Source organism: Ranitomeya imitator, chromosome 3 (assembly GCF_032444005.1).
Source record: "Ranitomeya imitator isolate aRanImi1 chromosome 3, aRanImi1.pri, whole genome shotgun sequence".
Taxonomy (NCBI): Eukaryota; Metazoa; Chordata; class Amphibia; order Anura; family Dendrobatidae; genus Ranitomeya; species Ranitomeya imitator.
In genome coordinates this window covers 226,964,972-226,974,600 of record NC_091284.1, presented here as the reverse complement: position 1 = coordinate 226,974,600, position 9,629 = coordinate 226,964,972, and the positions used below count along the sequence as shown (strand labels likewise).

Genomic DNA, 9,629 nt, shown 5'->3' with positions numbered 1-9,629 from the left:
TAGATATCAGTATTTGTGTGCTCTTGGAATTACATAGCTGATGAACATACAGTAAATTTTGCCTTATGTCATATCTCCATCTAGTGGCAACACACTAGACTACACTAGAAATTATAAATAGAAAAAAGTGGCTTTTTTCCTCACTTGTCATCCGTATACTATTAACCCTTCATGACCTTGGGATTTTCCGTTTTTCCGTGTTCGTTTTTCGCTCCCCTCCTTCCCAGAGCCATAACTTTTTTTTATTTTTCTGTCAATATGGCCATGTGAGGGCTTATTTTTTGCGAAACAAGTTGTACTTTTGAACGACATCATTGGTTTCAGCATGTCGTGTACTAGAAAATGGGAAAAAATTCCAAGTGCGGTGAAATTGCAAAAAAAGTGCAATCCCACTCTTGCTTTTTGTTAGTTTTTTTTTTACTAGGTTCACTAAATGCTAAAACTGACCTGCCATTATGATTCTACAGGTCATTACGAGTTCATAGACAACAAACATGTCTAGGTTCTCTTTTATCTAAGTGGTGAAAAAAAATTCCAAACTTTGCTAAAAAATAAAAATAAAAAAAAAATTGCACAATTTTCCGATACCCGTAGGGTCTCCATTTTTCATGATCTGGGGTCGGTTGAGGGCCTATTTTTTGCGTGCTGAGATGACGTTTTTAATGATACGTTCTTTTGATCGCCCGCTTTTGCATTTTAATGCAATGTCACGGCGACCAAAAAAAACGTAATTCTGGCATTTCAATTTTTTTTCTCGCTTCGCCATTGATCACTCAGGTTAATCCTTTTTTTTATTGATAGACGGGGAGATTCTGAACACGGCGATACCAAATATGTGTAGGTTTGATTATTTTTTATTGATTTATTTTGGATGGGGTGAAAGGGGGGTGATTTAAACTTTTAGATTTTTTTTATTTATTTCACTTTTTTTATTTACTTTTTTTTTACTTTTTCCATGCTTCAATAGGTTTCATGGGAGGCTAGAAGCTGGCACAACTCGATCGCCTCTGCTACATAGCAGCGATCATCAGATCGCTGCTATGAAGCTTAATAACAGGCTTGCTAGCCGGGATCAGTAACCATGCATCGCTGACCCCCGATCATGTGACGGAGGTCAGTGATGCGCTCATTTCCGTCCGGATGCGCCGGTTAAATGCCGCTGTCAGCGTTTGACAGCCTCATTTAACTAGTTAATAGCAGCGGGTGAATCGCAATTTCACCCGCCGCTATTGTGGGCACATGTCAGCTGTTCAAAACAGCTGACATGTCCCGGCTTTGATTTGGGCTCACCGCCGGAGCCCTGCATCAAAGAGGGGGTCAGAAAGGGGTTAATCATTTACAGGACCATATACAATTTCCTATGTTACAGAATTGTAATGTATCCAGAAAAATCGGATGACTTACCATGGTATCTGATTTTTTTTCTCATACCCATAGACTTGAATTTTTTTCACAAACAGATTTTGTCAATGAAAAAAAAAACTGGTTATCTGCTCTACCCTATTCAATAACATGGGTCAGTGTGCTATCCTATACAAAATTGGATCACACCCATCCAATTTATACGCTCTTGTGCTGAAGCTCTAATAAAAGAATAAATTAATCAATATACCTATGTGGCGCCCCCGAAGGTCCAGTCGCCACAGAGGTACTGCATCTCAGCCAGAGGTGTGGTACACCACCTCTCTGGTAAGGAGGGGACACTGCACAGAACCCTAACACTTACACAAAACACCAGACCTCCCCAGGCCAGGGAGGGATTAGGTAGAAGGTGCCGGTGGAGAGTGAGGAATTGTCAGGGGAGACAGGAGGGAGGAGTGAGAAAGAGGATGAGGAGAAGTGGAGCTGAGCAGACGTGCTAGTCTGCAGCTCCTGACAGTGAGAAGGGAGAAAGAAAGGAAGGAAGCTCCCAAAAGAAAGAAAGGGTCTTAGGGGCACGGGAAGTGCAGAAGCCACCCGTGGGGCCCGCATCCAGGCTGACCAGCATGAGGTGAAGGGACCAGGTTGCAGAAAGGGGACCCAGCCCCTGATCTAGTGGAAGAACTACAGGTCTCAATTAGAAACCCAGAGGCTTTGGCGTCTGTAAGAGTCACAGCCACAACCACCCATAACTGGCTAAAAAGGTAGCCATATAGAATCCAGGGACTGAGAGGACGTCGCCCGACCAGGTTCGTGGTTGCTGGCTTAGGACAGTGTGGGTGAGATGCTGAGCAGGAGGAGTGGAAACCAGCATAGAGAGATGGCTTTATTGATGTTATACATACCATGGTATATGGTGTGAAAACAAATCATCCCTACATATTTTTACTCATACATATTATTACCCATGGTGACGTCCTTATGGTGTCCTCACCATTGATCTACTAATCTATTTTATTGTAGCGTCAATGTTTGTCATTTGATCAATTCGGTTTTATATCTTTTGAGAAATACAATGTATACTTTTTTGGAAAAAACAACTACTATGACTAATACTTTAGTGTTGTATACCTTTGTGGCTTACTGCTCCACTATTTGGTAGGATTTATTCATTTGGGCATTGCCTATACCCTATTGGGACTATGGATCATATGCATACCCATTTGTTTGGCTTGTTCAATACCCACACATAGGAGCTTAGGAAGGAGACAGAGTAAAGTGAGGTATGTGGCCCGATGACCTGATTGTCCCAACCTGGGATCTCCAAGCATCTTCATGGATTTAGTGGTGGGCAGTAGAGCAGATCTGAAATTCACCAGCTGGAGCTGTGGTTCCTCGGCTGATGTCCTGTCTCTGGAGAGAAAAACAGACCCTTTTATACCCAGAGCTCTCATTGAGAGCTTTGTTCCACTGCATTGAGGGAAAGTGTGGGGGGGTAATTCCTCATTGTTTGATTGTTCAATTAACCTGCATATTTGTCCACATACAGGCTCATATGAAACAATGGCTTATGTCCCTGGACCCACTGAACAAAGGAACAATACGTCTGGCATAAGTAAGAATAATTTCCTGCACCAGTGGTCAGAGTGACACTGTGTCGTCAACCACCTATTTACTAACCCCTAATCCAGAGATCTGGTCTGAGGTCTGTGTAAAGAGAAGTCAAATTACCCTTGTACACAGGGCCGGCTCCAGGTTTTCGAGGGCCCTGGGCGAAAGAGTCTCAGTGGGCCCCCCCTTTAACACATACCCCGATTTATGATGCACAGATACGGCAGAGAAATGTATAGTACAATGCCAGATTTCACTTCTTACATGAGTGACAGCTATTGTAGATTCTGCAGTGTATATATACAGGAGGAAAGGTGCTGTGCAGTGTATATATACAGGAGAGGTGCTGTGCAGTGTATATATACAGGAGGAAAGGTGCTGTGCAGTGTATATATACAGTAGAGGTGCTTTTCTGTTTTGAGTTTTTCTATGAAACAAAGACTTTTCTACATAAACAACGTTGTTTGGTTTTGCGGCCCCAACAGATCTGTGTTACAAAGTAACAGGCGGCTTGGGCATTAATGAGGGGCCTGATGCTGAATCCTTTCCACAAACCCTAATGACCCAATTAGTGCCCCGTCATTAGAAGCTCATTAAACGCCTCCCTGTCCCGAGCAGTCATGTACAGTATGGGGGGATCCTGCAGCCCACCCCCTGACTGTTCCATACCATACACTGCCCTCTGTCGCTCTCACTATTATCCTGTGCATTTCTCTGTCATCGTTACCCCATGTTACACTTGTCACCCCCCACTACAGAGTAGCAGGGCAGCCAATGTCACCCCCTCCCGGACCCTAATGGCAGCAGGAAATGTCTGCTCCTCTATTGGGTTGGAACCTGATTTAATCAAGGAATAATGTGGATTTGTTGCCGGTGGCTGCAGGGGAAGGGTTAAGTGATGCCATGTCCTTGGTGGGAGCAGTGGCATCTGCTGGGACCTGGACAGACACAACCAATGTTGCTGTGACTGCACAGTGTGATGTGGAGGAGAGAAGCTGAGACTCCGGAGCAGAAATCACCCACATGCCAGCACTGGGCAGAGTCCCTCCAGTCACCAGCCTGGGGCCACGGGGCCCCAATGTACAGCCCACAGCTCAGTTTTATCCATGGCAGCAGCTCCCCTTCCTCCTGGCATCTGGTTAACCCCATTTATGCGGGTCGGATTGTTATCTTTAAGGTTCAGCAATAACCTTCATACAGATGGGAAGGGGTTAAGCTTCTTCCTACCCCACTGGTGCAGGTTTGGTGCAGCATGCATGTATTCTGGGTGAGCTGGGCGGCTACAGGCTGCACCCCACCAGCTGCTCCTCCAGACATCACCCATATTTTTAGGCAGCGGAGAAAGACAGCAGCAGACTGAGCCACAAGTCCAACTGCAACCACTGCTGGATACCTTTGCACTCACTCAGGCACTAGTAGGACTGAGCTCCTCGGAATCTGCCTGATAAACTTCAGCACTGTCTGCAGCCACCCAGGGGGGAGAGCAGAGAATGTGCTCTCTCCGCCCACAATGTCACACTGGCTGCCTTCTGTTAACCCCTATGTGTGCCTGCCTGGCTGCACTGACTGAGTGAGAAGATGCTTGTGTCAGAGCTGGCACATAGGGGTTAAGAGAACGCAGCCAGCATGACTTTGTGGGGGGAGAGAGCATGTTATCTCCTGCTCTGCTCTCCCAGCTGTATCTATCACAGCATGAGTGGGCCCCCCCTCTCCCCAGGGCCCCGGCATTTGCCCGCTGTGCCGGGTGCTGACGCCGGCCCTGCTTGTACAGATTTCAGACCAGGCATGTAGATCCTCACCTTTTTCAATTACTTTGTCTTTAGATCAGCTCTCGCAGTGAAGCCTGTGAGCGAACAATTAAAGCATGAATAGAGAGTTCTGAGTATGTATTGATGGAGCTCCAACTTTGTTCAGATGTCTTGGAAATTCCAACAGTGTTGTCTAGTTTGATTTACAACATGTAAGTCTATGGTGCATCGTTGTACCTGTTGTGAGGTTTCAGACTATATAGAATACTTTTATTAGTTTCTTGTTTTCTGTATATAACATTTCACTGTTTTTATGGGCTACTTGGTGAGGTGGATTTTCTAAACCATAGGTTAGGGTGGCCAACAAGTACCAAACGCAATGGCACAGCGGGCAGGCCCGCCGAACAGAAAGTGGATCAGTGAGGCCCAGGACAGCAGGCTATGCAAGACAGTAGGCAGACAGGCAATGCAGGAAACAACAGAAGACACAGAGCCAGAAGTGTGGATATAAACAGGAAAAGTAGTTTTAGGGTATGTTTCCACGTTCAGGAATGGCTCAGTATTTGCTCAGGATTTGACGCAGGTAAAATCTGCATCAAATCTGCATCTGAGGTCACTGGCAGGTCACCTGCGTTTTTATGTATTTTTTACATGCGTTTTTGATGCGTTTTTTCATTGCATGCTTTTTTTGTCACTTGAAATAAAGTTAATTGTTTTGGCTTCTGGGAAGGAAAAAAGTGATTTCCTGTTTGCAGGTATATTGGGATATGTTCCCACAGTCAGTAACACTGCGGGTTAGACGCCGCGCACATCTGCAGCGTCCAACCCGCAGCGTCAAGCTGTTACAGCATAGTGGATGGGATTCAAGAAATCCCATACCCACTATGTGTGCACCAATGCCCATAGCTCACCCGCAGAGAAGGACATGTGGCACGTCTTTCCAGACCGCAGCATGTCATTTTATGTAGTGGAGATGCTCCGTATCCGCTGCGTAAATTACACATACACTTTCATTAGATGCGGTAAAACTGCATTATCTTCCTAGTCACATGCGTATTAAGTGCGGTAACGCAGCTTACTATGCATGTGTATTAATTTACATAACTGTGAATCTTGTGACACAGCCGGACATACATGACACAGAGAGTGGAGAAAAGCACAGAAAGAGGTCCCCTCCTTTTCTATAAATAAATAATAATTAAAAAAAAATTGCGTTGGGTTCCCCTATATATGTTAACCAGCCAGAGTAAAGCAGACTACTGGCACTGGTATTTCAGACTGGTAAGGATCCAATATCCATGAACCTTACCAGCCTGATAATACCAGACCGCAGCAGTCTGCTTACATTGGATGGCTAGCAAAAATAGTGTGATCCCCTCCAAAAAAACATAGTGGGGTCCCCTTATTTTTGCTAACCAGCCAAGGAAAAAGCAGACAGCTGCAGCCTGGTATTCTCAGGCTGGCCAGGCCCATGGATTTTGGCCCTCACCAGCCTAAAATAGCAGCCTGCAGCTGCCCCACAATTGGCGCATCCAAAGATGTGCCAATTTGACACTTTACCCGGTTCTACCCACTTGCCCTGTAGCAGTGGCAAGTGTGGTAATATTTGTGGGGTTGATGTCACCTGTGTATTGTCCGGTGACATCAAGCCCACGGATTAGTAATGGAGAAGCATCTATAAGACACCTATCCATTACTATCCCTATAGTAATATGGTAAATAAAGACATGGCCAGAATAAAGTCCTTTAACACTAGAAGTCCCAGAAATTTCGAGCTCCAAAGGTTCCAAAGGTAGAAATGTTAAATGGCCCCTCTCTGGGACTTCTAGTGTTAATAATCTTAATTAACCATACTTACTGCAATGCCTAATCCGCAGAATCCCTTGATCTCTTGCAAAAAAAATAAAATAATAAACAAACGCAAATACACCCTTGACTGACGTAGTCCAATTACCTAGTGTCAAATGACGAGTCCCGCTCATATGGATGCCTTTAGCTGAAAGGTGGCATGATGCTACCATCCAGCTTGACATCCAGACACAGCAGAGCTTGCAGATGACCACCGGAGATAACTCTGTCTCCGAAGGTCACCTGCACTGCAGTTTTCACGAGCAGCTGACCGTGAGAACTTAGCTAGTGACCGGAGATAACCCTGGCGGTCACATGCACGGCAATTCTCGCGGTCAGCTGATCTCATGGCGAGAACTGCAGTGGACGTGAACTTCTGGCTGAAACAAAGTAAAACATTATTTAAATTAGTACACATGTGTAGTAAGTTGCGCACTTACTACGCATGTGACTATAAAGATGATGCGGTTTTATCGCATCTAATGATAGTCTATGGGAAATTTATGTTGCGGAGACAGAGCGTCTCCGCAACATAAATAGACATGCTGTGGTCTGGAAAGACGCGTCGCATGTCCATTTACACAGAGAGCCGTGGGCGTCTTTAAATGCATAGTGGAGGCGGGATTTCTTTCGCTGTACGCAGCGTCAAACTCACAGCGTTTTCAGACCATGGAAACATACCCTTATAGTCAGGCCAGGATTTGCAGCAAACAAATGATTATAAGAAGAGCTGTATGTTATAATCAGACAGATGTTCTTATGCATGCAGAAAATGGTTAACTGCAGGTCCTCAATGATGAACAGGCAACTGAATATTTGCTTGAAGAGAAGATTACACAGAGTCCCAGCTACATTGTAGTAGGAGCAGCATACTGTAAAATTTGGAGAAGATTTTGTTGTGCTTAAAAAATACAAATGGTTAACTGCAGGACTGAGCGAGGAAATATCATAATTGCAGGTTGATGATAAACAAGCAGGAGCCGCATGGCAAGGATTATGACTAAGCTGCTGCATACAAGCCTTACATCACTACGCACAATGCCAAGGTTTGGATGGAGAGATCTAATGCACAGCATTGTGGACTCTGGAGCTGTGGGAATGTGTTCTACTGAATGCCGAATCATGTTTCTCCATCTGGCAGCCTGATCAATGAGGCTGGTTTGGCAAATTCCAGGAGAACACTACCCGCCTGACTGCATTGTGCCAATTATAAAGTTTGGTGGAGAAAGGATAATGTAGAGTATTTTTTTCAGGGGATGGCCTAGACACTTAGTTGTAGTGAAGGGAAATCTAGTTTACATGGTCAATATGATTAATAAAAGATGTGTCAATTAATTTCAACCAAGGGATGAAAGAGGAAGTAAGGGAAGGGGCAAATGTACTGTAATGACTCTTAGAGGGGAGCACCCTAGAGTTGACCTTCTGGGCCGCGGTACTGAACCTTCCATGGGTGAGCTGATCTAGTGGGACCGACCCCTATACAGGGACTGTCAGGGGCAAGCCCAGGGGACTCAAATACCACGACAGCCGGTACCGAAAGGGCGGCTCGAAGGGGCAGGAAAGGAAGGACCAGCAATAAGAAAAAACAGAAGCAAGGACTCTGGGCGTGGGAGTCAGGGGACCAGAGGAGTGAGAAAAGGATCCTAAGATTAGTAGGAGAGGCTGGACAGATGAAGCAGGAAGCGGGGACCACCAGAGGGCGCAGGCAGCGGACAGCACTGTGGAGAAAACAAAGGCAAAGCAAGATAAGACTAATACAAGACTAAAGCACAACACGACACGAGAAAGACTTGAGTGTGAATGAGAAACTAACAACATAATCAGGCACCTCCTAAAAGAGGAGGCTGCCTAATATACCCAGCGCCTCCCAGCTATTGGCTGAGCGGCGGTACCAAGTCAGGAAGTGTCAGCTGCATGAATTGGTGGAACAGAGCGTGGCCGTGTCCTAAGAAAGCTAGGGGGTTCCAGCGAGCACCGAGATCCAGGAATTGACAGCGGAACAGGAGGAGCCCGAGGGACACGGCGAGGCTCCTGATGAGCAGCACGCCAGGACGCCGAAGCAGAGTGAGCAGCGCCGGACCAGGGGACCGCAGAAGACACACAGCAGCATGCCAGGACGCCGGAGAAGGTAAGGGGAGCAGCAGAGGTCATAACAGGTACCACCATAACGCAATAACCAGTTTGCCCTAACAGAGCAAATTTTTGGCTCCTGATCTTGAGTTTCAATCAACTGGATCAACATCAAGAACACTAATTTTATTTTATAAAAGTATCTATGTGATTGTAGCAAGAAGAATGCTATTAAGATATAACTTTTAATGTACAGGTGCTAAATTAGAATATCATCAAAAAAATAATTTATTTCAGTTCTTATAGAGTCATTACAAACAGAGTAATCTATTTCAAGTGTTTATTTCTGTTAACCCCTTCCCGACCTTTGACGCATACGCTGCGTCATGAAAGTCGGTGCCATTCCGACCCATGACGCAGCATATGCGTCATGGAAAGATCGCGTCCCTGCAGATCGGGTGAAAGGGTTAACTCCCATTTCACCCGATCTGCAGGGACAGGGGGAGTGGTAGTTTAGCCCAGGGGGGGTGGCTTCACCCCCTCGTGGCTACGATCGCTCTGATTGGCTGTTGAAAGTGAAACTGCCAATCAGAGCGATTTGTAATATTTCACCTAAAAAAATGGTGAAATATTACAATCCAGCCATGGCCGATGCTGCAATATCATCGGCCATGGCTGGACACACTAATGTGCACCCACTCCACTCCTCCGATCGCCCCCCCAGCCCCCCGATCTGCGGTCTGCTCCCCTCGGTCCTGTGCTCCGCTCCCCCGTCCTCCTGCCCGCTCCCCCCGTGCTCCAATCACACCCCCCGTGCTCCAATCAAACCCCCCCGCACTCCAATCCCCCCCCCCACACACAGCGATTCCCCCCCCCCGTGCTCCGATCCACCCGCCCGCACAGCGATCCCCCACTCCGTGCTCCAATCCACCCCCCCGTGTTCCGGTCCACCCCCCCGTGCTCCGACGCCCCCCCCCCCCCCGTGCCCTGACC

The 9,629-nt window shown here is 46.5% G+C and overlaps 1 long non-coding RNA gene across 1 annotated transcript in view; it reads left to right on the top strand.

Annotated features, from left to right (window-relative positions):
• Positions 1 to 8,442: 8,442 nt before the first annotated feature.
• The window catches only part of LOC138669603 (uncharacterized), a 95,290-nt gene continuing 94,103 nt past the window's right edge, over positions 8,443 to 9,629 (top strand). The window contains exon 1 of the long non-coding RNA XR_011319202.1: positions 8,443 to 8,694. This is a non-coding gene — a long non-coding RNA (uncharacterized lncRNA). The remainder of the gene's footprint in view (positions 8,695 to 9,629) is intronic.